We start from the raw sequence: 15,126 nt of genomic DNA on the forward strand, positions 1-15,126 counted from the left end.
TTGTCTCTTTATAATTCTATTGGAATTTAGAGCACAAGATTCTGTCACTAGCCCTCTGCACTAGATTTCTATATTTCATTTCTTCTTTTGCCTATACTGAAAAGTTAAAGAAAATCCACTTGTTGTGTGAAGGCCACCATAATTGAAGATTAAGTCTTTGGAATGAGATATTTTCAATGTATAAATGTGATTTACCTCTGAGAAAGGTAATTGAACTAGACTTGAATCATTTTACATTTAACTCTTAAGCGACACTGATTTATCTTCAAGAGACACTAAGATGTCCTATGCACTGACCTTCTTCTCAACCTGGAGGTTATCTCTAGAAGCCACAGAATAGTGAATATTGAATTTTTCCATCAAATTGAGTAGATGACTTATCAGTCCTTCAAATTACTTTTTTATTAACATAACAAAATAATTCTAGACAAAATGTATGCACCATCTGTCAGTTTTTAGGTGGTGACTATGATTTTAACCTTTGAATTCGTCTAGAATTAGTTTTGGAATATACTTCAGGCTTGTTAAAGGAAACATTTATGTTATGGTACTCTAGGTAATCTGACGGATCACTTGTATAAGTAAATAGTAAGATTGCCTAGATTTGGGCCTATATGAATAATTCAGTGAGATTAGTATTTCTAGGAGATTAATATATCCATCCATTCATACACACAAAATTTGTTTGATCACTTTATTTTTTTATTTTTCAATTCTCTTTGAAATAACCCACACGTGTTCATCTCCAAAACTACATAACTCCACCAAAATTGTTTTTCCTCCACTCAAGCCATGCAAAATCATATTCCTCCTTGATGCATTATGATGCATGTGTTGTCCTTGATGAAAACTCAGCTGTAACAGAACAAGTATATGGTAACTAGATTAATCAACAGGTTAATTCAGAAGTGACAGAGTGATGGAAGAAAGTAACAAAATGATGGGACAAAGGCTTACAAATCATAATCAGAAGTTTGATAATGGTGAATATTTGAAGATCTATACACGGTTTTATCAAGGCGAAGTCATGTATACATGCAGGTACAAAGAAGAAAAGTCGCGTACATGCTGGAACACTAATTTAAGAATACCAAGGGTCCTTACCATGGTATTAGCCCAAATATTGAGCGTAGTAACGGTTACTTGATCCCGTCCAAGATTACCACTAGCACTAGTGTAGTTTTGACTCATGGTATTGGCTAAGGCTCTAACTATATAAGTAGGTGAAGATCAAAGTGATAAGTGTGCATGTGAAAGAGTTTCCAATGAATACTTCAATCTAAAGTATATTTGCATTGTAAGGGCCATAGTTGACACATAGATCTGAAATAATTATGCATCAGTGAATACAATGATGGATCATGATCATGAGACCTGAAATGACTTTCCATTGTATGATTTGATCGTGGATTGAATAGATCTAAGTATTGATACATGTTTATATCTCTGAATATTATGATCTGGGTCTTTCTGAAGTTCTGAAGAGGTGTGTAATTTTAGGTCAAAATTTGCAGATTTGTACGCAAGTTGGTCTCAGTTAGGTTGCGTATACACGCGGGTTCATTTCTTCAAAGTCACGTAAATAAAGGAAGGGTTTCTATTCATAAATGATTGATCAACCTTACCAGTGATCTTGTATCTCTGTTGTCTGCCAATGATGTCCTCCTGTTGATCTAGGTTGAGTGATAATGTCTTAAGTAGAACTAATTGAATGATGAAGTAGAATTTGGTTACATGTTGATTGGTTGAAAATATTATTGATGTTGCTAACTGTATGAGGGTTCTGTAAGCTAACAGAATATTTCAAAATAAATCTGGTCAACTCTGTGTCTGATTCAGAATTACAAGTTTTTAGTATATTGAGATCTGTACGCAGGTTTCTCTACAGAAAAGCGTGTATACACGCGGGTTTCCTTAAGTGAAGTAGTGTATACATGTTGGCATATGAATGATCAGGATTGTAGTTGATTCTGTGTGTTGATGCAGTATTCTGAGTTCAGTTATGTGTTCTGGTTACAATGATCTCATTGTTCTGTTTGAATTAAGTTGGTGTTTGCTTCAGTTGATCTACAAGTTGTGATGTATTAAAGCAGGTGGATCTAGTGTGAAAAATTATGAAACGTGGTCCATGGATGTTGCTGAGGGTTGGAGCCTTAAGTGAGGAAGTCGAAGCTTCTTGCCAATAGTGGCTGGTAATCATATTTAGGGGTTGGAGCTCCCTTCCATTAGGAGCTGGAGAATGAGTGAAGGTTGTATCTTTAGCAGGTGAATGCCTGCGTACTAGAATGAGTCTACACTAGTACAATAATGTAGATTTTTTTTTATATTAATAAGTTTGAAGACTTAGATGACAACAACTATGGTTTTCTCCCACATTAGGTTTCCACCTTCAATCATGGTGTTCATGTGTGTTTCTTATGTGTGATACTTTATTCTGTTCTTACTACACCTGCTCACTGCTTATCAAATGCCTGATAAATCTCTTAAATTCTTGTTTAATTTTAACAAATAAAGAATTAGATGTTTTACAATTTTAATAAGCATACAATAGTTTCTTTTACAACAGTCACGTACATAAGCGAGTTGGGTTCATTAAAGTCACGTACATATTTCAAAAAAGAAAATTATTATTTTGAGTTTTTAAAATACTGATTCACAACCCCCCCCCCCCCCCCCCCCCCCCTCTTGGTATTTTTCCCAATAGGTTTCATCCAACAATTCCATGTTTTTTGCAAGGAGGAGATATTTTCTTCTTGGAGAAATCAAACCAACAAAAGAAACTAGAAGATATGGCAGAGGTGTTATTTAGTTCCAAGCCTTGGGAGGAAATGGAAGAGTAATTTCTCGCAATGTCTCCCTTCATTTGTCTAGAAAATGTTATTTTTATTTTCACATATAGTTTATTAATTAAATAATGATGGTGTTGCAGGATTACGTTAGTCTATATTTCATTTTCTAAAGTATTATTGTCTTACGGAAGTAGTTTGCGGGAAAATATCTATTTTTTTCAAAAAATATATAAAATATTTCAAAATTAATGATTATACATTATTTTTTATTTAAGGTTTAAAAATTACCTATTTTCCCCATTTTTTTCCAAAAATAGTTTGGGGAAACACATTTTTATGGTATGAAATTGGATCCTTTAACAATATCAAAAAATATTATATAAAAATAGTAAAAAAATATTTGAAATCTAGGGTGTTTTCCTGCAAACATTTATGATTGTGATTTTTTATCCTCCTACCTCTTCCAAAAAGGATATGCAAAGCAATTTATTTACTATGCAGTTAGCATACTTGAAAAATCTCTAATTTATTTTACAAAAAATATAAAATCTTTGAATATTATTTTTCTACAAATATTTATGAGTAGGATCCACTGTATTTATAGATACATTTGAGAATTATAAAGAGTAGCCGTAATTGTCAAATTTAATATAAAAATTATATACTTATTCAAAATATGGTTCCTTAATTTTATCTCCATGCGTTGTGAGTACCATTAGATCACACAACAAGAGTTCACAGATATTACATGGCAAGTAGTAGTAACAACTCCAGAAGTGGCAAAAGACAGTAAATATCAAAAAGTTGAGACAACGCATCTTATGAAGGCTTTACAAGAGTAGAATAATGGTCTAATTCGTCGAATATTTGCCAAAGTTGGGGTCAATAACACAACTCTTCTTTAAGTCAATGAGAGGTTCATTCAAAGACAATCCAAAGTAAGGCATTCTCCCATCTATTCATGGAACGTTTTATCTTAAACCAACAAAATTAATCTAAAAAGTTTGACCTTTTTCAGTTTTTATCTATTTCATTTTCTTAAATATTTATTTTTAGCATTTGCATTTATATGTTTTGTATTTTATGAAAATTAAGTCAGAAGATGTACCTCAATAGAGAAAATTTGATTTTTCCAAAATTCATTTGATTTTATGAACATTCATGTATAACATATAGATTTCTGAGTTTGTTTATTCGAATATTATTCAAATATTAACTTCATTTGTTATACATGTATAGTTCATTATTCCTTCTCTTTTTGTTTGTATTTATGTACTAAATGATTTAGTAGAAAGGGGCCCGCAAAATCGAGAAAATGAAATAGAATGATCCTTGAAAACATAGTAAGAACCTATGGAATAGAATGGTTAACTGAGAAAATACAAATACAAAACATATGGAAAACATGGTTAGTTATACCACATTTTAAAATAAAAAATAAAAAATAAAAAAAAAATTATCTTTCGAAACCTTATAATTCTGGGATATATGTGTGTGTGTGGTTGGATGCAATGCTTTAATAGAACATAGGAAATTGAAATGACTGCATGTGTGTATTTCATCATGTGGAAAAATTACTATGAAGGACATATCAGAATTTCATGCCTTCTAATTTCCTATCGAAATTTCACCCCTTCCTAGATAGGTGAAGTCTTTGTAATACATTTAGAAGTGAAAAGGGGAATATTATAGTGCTAAGAAATTACCTTTTGCGGATGTCCTCCTATGGTTTTATAAACTTGTCACTTATCTTCTCTTAGAAGCGATGATGTATATCTTAAGCATAACTTCTCTTTCCTAGCAATAAAGATTTCTTGGGGTATAAAAAAATATCCAATGATAGGTTTGATTTGTTTTCCTTCCTTCAAATAGTCTATACAATCATTTTTTTTTTATTGAAAAGGCCCAAACAATACAATGTTTCTTTAAGATCCATTAATGAAGGAAATTGAGTAAGGTGAGCATGACTTTTATGCAGTTCTTCTTTTGTAGTGGTCCCAAAAACATAAGAGAGAAATTAGTGGGATGAAGATGCAATTATTATGACTGATGAGGAAGAGAGTGTGTAGGTCGATTGTAGTTATGATTATAGAGACTTGGAAACCATCCATAACAGTAATGCCAAGTATATAGTTTCTTGGTGTCTCAATGTAACCAGGTCAATCTCTTCATCATTGGGCAAATAAGAACTCTCACAAGTGAATTGAAATGGAACTTTGACATAGAGATCCATTGTTTTTGAATCTTTATATGGCTCTTTTTTGCAATTTTATGTAGTGGAAACTTAGTCCCCTATCCTACAAATGAAACAAATACAAATCTTGATCCCGATATTTATTATGCATGAAGCTATGGTGATTATTATATTGATACAAAATTTGTTGATTCACAGCTATGAATGACAATTATGAACATTTTTTTATATAATTATTGTTGGTCAAATATTAAATTTGGGATATTTTCTATGATTTGATGAATCATTATGATTGAATCATTTTTTTGTTACTAAGACTTCTTGGCAATATTTCTTTCTATTAGTAGAAGTGATTCTGGAATTGATCTTTTGATGATGTCAAAATACTTGAATTTGTAATTTATATGGCCTTGCAATTACAAATTTCTAATCAATTGTGGAGACAATTATTATTTTACTTTTTTCTTGAACAAAAAACTTTGAAGAATATGAAAATATGTTGAATCTTTCGATTATATGAATGAAACCTCCACCATTTACAATAGAATAGAAAATATACTTGTGGTTAATTGAATTTTACTACACTATCTCAATTCTTAGGAAGATTTGACAATTGCACACTAAGGACACTAACAAATAATTTTTACAAATAATTTTATACTTAAATAGGAATGAAATGTCTTTTCATAGTGATTTGATTCCTAGATGTATATATTTTACCCCTCTGGATTTGAACTTGTATCATTTTACAAGATGGCATGTGTTGTTAACGATTAGGCCCACTCAATTTGTACTTAAAATAGGTGTAGTCTAACTAATAAATAAAATCCTCTCTTTTTTTTTTCCTGTAGCAATATAATTTCTAATACGATTTCTAACCATATTACAATTTCTTGTTGTCTAAAATATACTTTTGAATGCATAAATGGATTCAACACCTTGCAAAACCCCCAAGGTACTCAATTTTCTGAAATTTAACAAATTAAATTTATGATTTTTAAAAATATATACATAATTTGGAGAAAAATTAACTAGAAAAAAGGAAAAAAAAATATCATCTCATTATTGGTTAGATTACCTTAAATTATGACATGATTAATTTACTCTGAGTGATTTTTAGAAGACATATTGAATGTTAGAGTATTTTATGATTTTGTTAGAAACCTCTTATATAATTACACACTATAAATTTAATAATAAAAAAATACACAAAAAACTTATATTTAATATATCAATTATTATTTTCTTGATTATGGAAATTAAACTAAAACATTTTCAATTTAACAATTCTATGGGCGTATCTTTGCACCTTTTACAAATGTTGTTATTAAATATTTAAACAAATATAAAAATATATACCCTCGATGTGTTTGACAAAATTATTCACTTAACAAATTTATTAAAACTCAATAGTTACTTTGGGGAACTTCTAAGTGGAAATCTTACAACTTTGTTGGGAATACAAGCATCTAATTTTAAGTGCAACTAAAAGGGCCTTAGAAAGAGAATTCAAAATTTGAGAATGAAATAATCTAATTTTAAGTGCAAATAAAAGGGCCTTAGAAATAGAATTATGTAAGTTGATATTTGGGTAATGCCCTCCAAGTTGAATCATGTGATTGTATATGTCACAGACTTCATGAACAAAACCTTTAACAAGGAACATGGCTTGGTCCACTGGATTTCAATAATCTGTAGTCGGTTCATAGAAAGAGATATAACTAATCTTAAGGTCATAACTAATATTGTTATATCTATATAAGAAAGTCACATCTATTGTGAAATTACAGAGGTAGAGAGGTGACAACGTTTTGTAAGACAAACAAATTAGAAACCAAACTCAACTATATTAAGAATTGACCTCAAATAATGATGTATATAATGTACATATAAATACATAATGAAATCATTGATTCAATTTCTAGGTCGTCTTGGACTCTAATAACCAATCACCATAACATAAACCTAATCCCAAGGATTAGCTATCTAAGATTCCTCCCTTAATCTGAAGGGATGTATCAAAGTCCAAGAATGAGATCTCAAAATGTAAAAATGCATCTCAGCCAAGAGTTGAATGTCTCTTAGAAATGGTTTTCAAGGATGACCACAAACCAAGGATGGTCATTTTTAATAAAAAACCATAAACGATACCAAAATATGGGAGAACTCAAGATCTCAACCAACAACAACTCTGGAACTTTCGTATCAATTCTCAAAACAACCAAAAATGTGGTTTTAAGATGACCACTAACTCTGAAACTATCAATGTAGTTCTTCAAACAATTCCAAATCTAGAAGTGATTGTTCACAAACAACTCATTCAACAAAAAACTAAATTCCCTCTGGATACAACTCTGACTCTAACTGGTATAGGTTGTGGCTTAGGATCACTTGTGGATCTTTGACTAGGGCTTGCTTGACAAATCTTCAAACCTGTAGCAGAACATCAAAACTTTATCAATTCCCCCCTTGTTGGATACAAGGTGAGAAGATAAGGTATTCTTCATCACTGCAAGGCTGGTCAATACTCTCGAACATATCCTGCAGTATGACCTGTAAATATTCTTATCTTCTTTAGACCAATCCCAAGAAGTTATCCATTCAAAATTAATTATCTCTCTTGTAGTAATCTTCTTTTTGGAACACCTATTTGAATTGTGATTGTGCTTTCCAAAATTCTCACACAGGTGAAGATCAAAATAATGATCTTGCACATGTCCAACTCTATTAGAATGTTGGCATCGATCAATTTGTTTTGGAACAACACCATCCTGAAATCTAGCACTACGAAATTGTATAGGTTTAGAAAAATCAAGAATATGAAAAGATACATCCAAGACATCCTTGTTATATCCCAATGCAGTTTTGTTTTTGTTATGCGTAATTTATTGCCATGGTCTTATAAATGTTTTGTGAATGACATACTTCACATATGTATTCAAATGACTCTTGCGTACCCTTGTTTGAAAATTACTTTCCACCACATCCAAATTCGCTCTTGAAGTGGCTTCATTACTCTTTGATTGTTGTTTAGAATTAATATCATCTCATTGTACTTGAGACTCAATATGGAGAAATTCAACAGTCTCCAATGCATTATGTAAACGAGCTCCAATATCAAAATTACTTTTTTTTCTTATATTTACAGTTTCATCCGCAATGGAAATAATGAGATTGTTTAATATATCTAATACATTTTTATTTTGAGTCATTTTTAGTCAATATCGAATGTCGGTTTCAACCGAGAATGCACTCAGTTACAATGTAAAATGAAAGCAAAAATTCATCAAATAATATATAGTGAGATGCTCAAATAAAAGGCGAATTGTTGCAACCAAAATGTCCTCTTCTTGCTGCCCAACAAATGTAGTGAGTACCACAACCTCCAAAATTAACTTCCCTATTTTTTTGTAAAAATAAAATTATCAAGCACAAGGATTTGAACTTGTGACCTTTAATATACCAAATGTAATTGTATGTGATTTTCTAACCATAATGTCCTTTTCTTTTTCTTAATTTTATATCCATACATTCTATGATTTAAACTCTAATAAAATTCAAGTCAAAACTTAAGCATAAACACCCTTAAAAACTTCTTTTCCACTACTACACACGTCTACCAATCTGCAATAGAAATGAATTCAGTCATTCATTCATATGATCATACTCCTGAGTCCCAGTAACGTGAATCTCGAACACCAACATCCAACTCCCATAGTTGATGTCCATATCACTTGCGACTCCAAACCTTCACAAAAAAAAATTAGGAAGCAATGTCCAATAAAAACCCAACAAATAAGTGTGTCTTTAAATGATATTATCGATACTCTTTTTACTATACTTGGATTTTGACTGTATAACCTCAATACATATAAGTCTCTCGAACTGGGGTCCATTCATGCTCACATATGTCAGACTCTGGGTTTCATACACCTTCCTGGATCTAAGGTACCAACCAAGATAGAATCAACAGGTTTCTACATGAAGTGAACAATAACCTCTTAGGTAGATGACTAATCAAATTAACCAAAAGCTCAAACGACACCTCCACTGAATATTTTAGTACTTTGTCTCAATGACAAACAACGATTCATAAAAACAGGTTGATTCTAAAATCATATAATGTCTTTCATTTACCTTATATGAATCGGGATAGGGATTCAAATCTCACAAGCTCTCCTTTTATCATCATTTGAAAGGCTTATGCATTAACAAAATAAAACTAGACATCGCTCACTGAACATTATTCACCATTATTGCACTTCGTTATGTTTGCAATATTGGCATTGATGTCAAGTTAAGTTGATTGATTAATGTCAATGAATGTTATTGATATCACCAAGGACATTGGTGATAATTTATGTTGAATGGAAAGTGTACATAAATGTTGAATGTTGAATATAAAAGGTTGAAAGTGATGTGAAGTGCAAAGGATATGCTAATCAATGTGAAGGCTAAACATTGAGACAAAATCTAAAATACATATATTTGTTTCAATAGAAAATGTAGATAATCCAAATATGATTTGTCTATTGTAATTATTATTGAATGAGTTGTTAGTTCAACTCTAATTTATATTACAAATAATTTTCAGAATTGAAAATGAAAAGACAAGCTTGTGAGCAAGTTTTGGAAGTCCAAGAGACTATGCTTCATCTCATATTCCTCCAAAGAATACAAACAGCCAAGAGGTCTTTCTTATAAAATATACAATGTGGAATGAAAAATTATGATATTCTTTTTGAGTGGAAGGAGTCTGCATCAGAGAATTGATGAGAAGTAGCATAAGAGAAAAAGAGTGAAAAGAAGAAGCAGTTCAACAGAAAACTTGACAGCAAAATTGTATATGAGGTAACCAACATTTGTGACTTGATGTTGTGATTGAGAAATTTCTGTTCTTTTCTATGTTTCAGCTTGAAAAAGAACAGGTTGTAGCCTGTTGAGGTAGGATCCTCCTGTGGGTTGTAGCCTGCATAAAACTTGTGGGAGTTGGAGCTTCCTTTGAGTTAGGAGCCTCTTGTAGGTTGGATCCTACAAAAATCTAATGTAATAAGAAGTAACAACTTGCCTTCACATCACTTTTAGCCTAAAATTCGTGGTTTTCTCCCTTCAGAGTTTCCACTTATATCTTGTGTCTTCATGTGTTTAATTCTTGTGTGTTGTGTGAATGCTTTGGATTCTTGGTAAACAAATCAAAAAAATCTCTCCTTGAAATCTACAAAAGGAATTCAATAACTATTTAGAACAAACATAAATCATTAACTGCATAAGAAGAAGATTAAGTTGAGAAAAAATAAAGAATTTAAATTACTGATTCACGCCCCCCCCCCTCAGTAATTTCTTGTCATAAATATCAATTGGTATCAAATCCAAGTTCCTTCCGTAGAAGTCTAATAACTGGTAGGAGGTCCTAAGTCAATAAAAATGGCTACTCAATAATGATGCTCAAAAAAATAAGACCCCTCTATTTATTGGTACAAACTATGCCTTCTGGAAAGTAACAATGAAGACATATTTAATGTCCCTAGGAATAGAAATCTGGTCTACTGTGTTGATGGGGTATGAAGAACCAAAGGAAGCAACTAACGCCAAAGATGCCAAACTGAATTTTATAGCTAATGAAAAAGCTATGAATGCACTTTTGAGAGGCCTATGCGAGTCTGAATTTATCAAAGTAATGAATTGTGAAATAGCTAAAGATATTTGGGATAAATTAGAAAATATTCATGAAAGAGATAAAAAGGTGAAGATGACCAAATTACAAGTGTATAGAACCTAGTTTGAGACATTAAAAATGAATAAATATGAAGGTATAACTAAATTATTTTTAATATTTGATGAAGTTGTAAATATCATGTTGGGTCTAGGCGAAACAATCAACGAAAGTGCAATAGTTCAGAAAATTTTGAGGTTGTTACCTTCTAAATTCAATCATAATGTTTCAGCTATAGAAGAAACAACAAAGTTTGAGACTTTGAACAGAGATCAACTACATGGCTCTTTGACATCATATGAGATGACAATTCCAAAAAGGAAGGCAACCAGTAGAGTGGCAGCTTTCAAGGAAGACAAGCCCATAGAAGAAAAGGAGTGGTCATGCTAAGGTTCTGATGAAGAAGAAGAAAAATTTGTGAGAAGCTTGAAGAAAGGCATAGGTAAGTATAAAGGAAAAATCCCATTCAAGTGGTTTAATTATAGAATAATGGGACATTATGCATCAAAATGCCCTTTTAAGAAAGAGGAAAATCAGCCTAAAGGGAAAGAGAAGAACAAATATAACAAAATGCGAAAAGAGAGACAATTCAAACGAAATAATTATATGCCAATAAGGTAGTAGTGGATATAAAAGTTTTAATGAATCCTCTAGTCAATACGGAACCAATGATTTCATATCCATGGCCTTGGAAGAAATTGAAAATGATTTCCAGGAATATGAAGAAGAAAAGGAAGGTGAGATAGACCTTGAGGGGGAGTTAATCAGTGCCCTAGGTGAAATAGAAAAGATTAAACTAAGGAATAGAAAGAATAAAGAGATCCCATTGAAATATGTAAAGGAAGAATCAAATTCAGAAGACATCATGAAGTTGAAAGTTGAAATTGAAGAAGCAAAGAAGGTGGAAGCCATTTTAATGCAGCAAATAAAAGAGAAAAACTAGGAGTTTGAAAGATTGGAAGAAGAGGTGGTATGTCTAAAGAAAAAGATAGAGAAGGCTCAAATTGAACTACAAATAAATATTCAGCAAATAAAAGGATCTGAAAAAATGGATGTGATATTGAATTCTCAGAGGTCTCCATTCATAAAGACTGGGTTATGCTATGAAGGATAATCCAGTAAATCTAAGGCAGAGGATAAAAGGAAAATCACCTTTGTAAAATCTACTAGGGGAGAGGATGAAAACTCACATCAATCTAAGAACAAAAATTTGAGCAACACTTCAACATCAAGTGAACAATTTCAAAGGAACACGGTCGATAAAATAAAGAAGGTAAAATAAATGGAAAAGAAAACAACAATCTATCAGAAACCTCACTTCTTTAGAAGATAGGATTATCAAATGTCAAGATGGTTATATTCTCAAACAACATCCATTACCAGGTACATATATTTTTTTAATGGATATTGTTACTTTTGTAAAAATTTTGGACATAAAGCGATAAATTGTAGATCTTATGTCAGAAGAATTGATTTTAGAAATTTTAAGATGAGAAAGAATGGATTCACAAACGTTAAAACAAATATGAATCTAGATAAAAATGCATTTTCTCCTCTGCTTGATATCACTGAATATTTCTATTGTCACAAATCTGGGCACAAGTCATATGAATGTCATCTTAAAGACAATAGATTAACGTCTCAGAATATGTATAAAACAATTTGATGCATACAATGGAGAAAGAAGGTAGAAGAAAATAACCTTGACAAGTGTGACTGAGTTCTGTATGCTTAAGATGAAAATAATAAATGGTATGTGGGCAATGGATGCTGTAGACATATGACAGGAGACAAAAGCAAGTTTGTTTCCCTGAATGAAAATAAAACTGGAAATGTCACATTCGGTAATGATGAAGCAGGAATAATTACAGGAAAAGGTACAGTCACTCTGAATAACAGAAGATGAAAGGCTCAAGATGTATTGTTTGCAGATGGTCTAAAACATAACTTGTTTAGTGTAAGTCAAATGTGTGACAAAGGTTGTGATGTTCTTTTTAGAGCTCAAGACTGTGAAATAAGGTGAACATCTACAGGGAAGGTTCTGGCAGAAGTAGTTCGAACAAATAATAATGTATATATCTTGAAAGAATAGAATGAGGAATGCTACATCAACAAACAAGATGAATCATCTCTATGGCATAGGAGATTAGGGAATATCAACTTTGATCACATCATCAAACTCAGTAAGAATAAAGCATTCAGAGATCTACCAACAATAAAGAATCCTAAAGACACTATCTACAGGTCATATCAAATGGGAAAAACAAACACTAACATCATTCAAAGTAAAAAATAAACTATCAAGAAGTAAGCATTTTCAACTAGTTCATATGGATCTATGCAGGCCTTCCAAAATAGAAGCACTAGGAGGAGAACAATATTTCATGCTGGTAATCAATGACTATTCAAGATTGACTTGGGTGGAATTTCTCATAAATAAGTCATAAGTATTTGAGAAATTTAAAACATTTAAGGCATTGGCATAATATCAAGCAGGGTGAAAGATAAAGTGCATAAGGTCAGATAAAGGAGGTGAATTTACATTAGATGAGTTCGCAGACCTATGTAATGAATTTGGGATAAAACAACAATATACTACTGCTGACACACCACAATAGAATGGAGTCATAGATAGACCAAATGCATCTGTTTAGAAAATAGCCACAACCATGATGAAAGAAAGAAACATTGCTCAAACCTATTGGGCATAATCAATGCATACAACAGTACATATTCTCAATAAGTCACATCTTAGACACCTTATGAACTATGGTATGGGAAACCAGCAACAATCAAACATTTTAAAGTATTCAGAAGTAAATTTTATATCAAAAATAATGATGAAAATCTATGAAAGTTTGATGCTCAATCTGATGAAGGAATATTTTTGGGATATTCGTCCAAAAGTAAGGGATACAAGTGTTATAATAAAAGACTGCATAATATTGTGAAATCCATAGATGTAAAGGTTAATGAAGAGCTACCCAATAAGAACAAGAGCACGGGTTTTATCAATCCTCCAAATCATCATCATTATATCAGTAAGGAGAATGAAGTACAAGATGAATAATTAGAAGATATTGAGACTCATTCAAAAGGACCTTCAAGACACACTCAAACAAATCACCCTAAAAATCAAATTATTGGAAATAAAGGGAGCAGCACAAATGAGGAGGCAACTAGCAGAAAAATCTGATCAAGTTCATATAGCCATGTCATCATAGATAGAACCAAAGAAATTTGAAGAGGCAAGTAAAGAAAAAGGTTGGATAGATGCTATGAATGAGGATTTATACCAAATTGAGAAGAACTAGACTTGGGAACTAACAACAAGAACTGTCAAAAATAATATCATTGGCATAAAATGGGTATTCAAAAATAATAAGAATGAACATGGTCAAGTTGTCAGAAACAAAGCTAGACTCGTGTGTAAGGGTTCCTCACAAGTAGAAGGACTTTATTATGAAGAGACATTTGCACCAGTTGTGAGGTTGAAGGAAATCATGATGTTTTTGGCCTGTGCATGCTACAATGATTTCAAGGTCTATCAAATGGACGTGAATCCTTCTTACCTAAATGGTGATGTTGAGGAAGGAGCCTATATGGAACAGCCTGAAGGTTTCTCATTGAAAGATAAGCCTAATTATTTATGAAGGTTACATAAAGCATTATATGGTCTTAAACAAGCATCACGGGCGTGGTACTGTAGACTGGACAAGTACCTTAAAAAACAGGGTTTCAAGAGAGGAGGCACTGATAGTAATCTATACATAAAGGCTAATGGAGATGAGTTACTAATTATAGTTGTGTACATGGATGATATTATGTTTGGAAACAATAAACATCATTTAGTGGAATGGTTTTCTAAAGAGATGAAGACCGAGTTCGAAATGTCTATGATTGGAGAACTTACCTTCTACCTAAGGCTCCAAATCCTACAAAAGTCTGGAAGCATATTCATTTGTCAAGAGAAATATCTAAAGAGATATGTTGAAAAGATTCCAAATGGAAGATTGTAAACATGTCTCAACCCCCATGACTACAGGATGTAAGCTATGTGCAGATGATGAATCACTTGATATGGATAAAAAACTATATATATATATCTATTGATAGGAATTTTGTTATACCTAACAACTTCTTGACCAGATACAATGTTGGCAGTTGGATTAGTAGCAAGGCATCAATAAGCACCCAAAAAAAGCCATTTGTTAGCAAAAAAATTAATATTCAGGTACTTGAAAGGGACTACAGGCTATGGTCTATGGTATCTGAAAGGTAAGGATTTTACTTTGACAACATACACAGATGCAGACTTGGCAAGTTGTGTGGATGACTGAAAAAGTACAACAATGGTTCATTCTATCTAGGAGATTCATTGATGGTATGGCTAAGAAAAAAACAAACATATGTTTCTATATCTACTGCGG

The sequence above is a fragment of the Pinus tabuliformis genome, chromosome 3_1 (assembly GCF_031772625.1).
Source record: "Pinus tabuliformis cultivar Carrire ecotype Pingquan chromosome 3_1, CPIR1, whole genome shotgun sequence".
NCBI lineage: Eukaryota > Viridiplantae > Streptophyta > Pinopsida > Pinales > Pinaceae > Pinus > Pinus tabuliformis.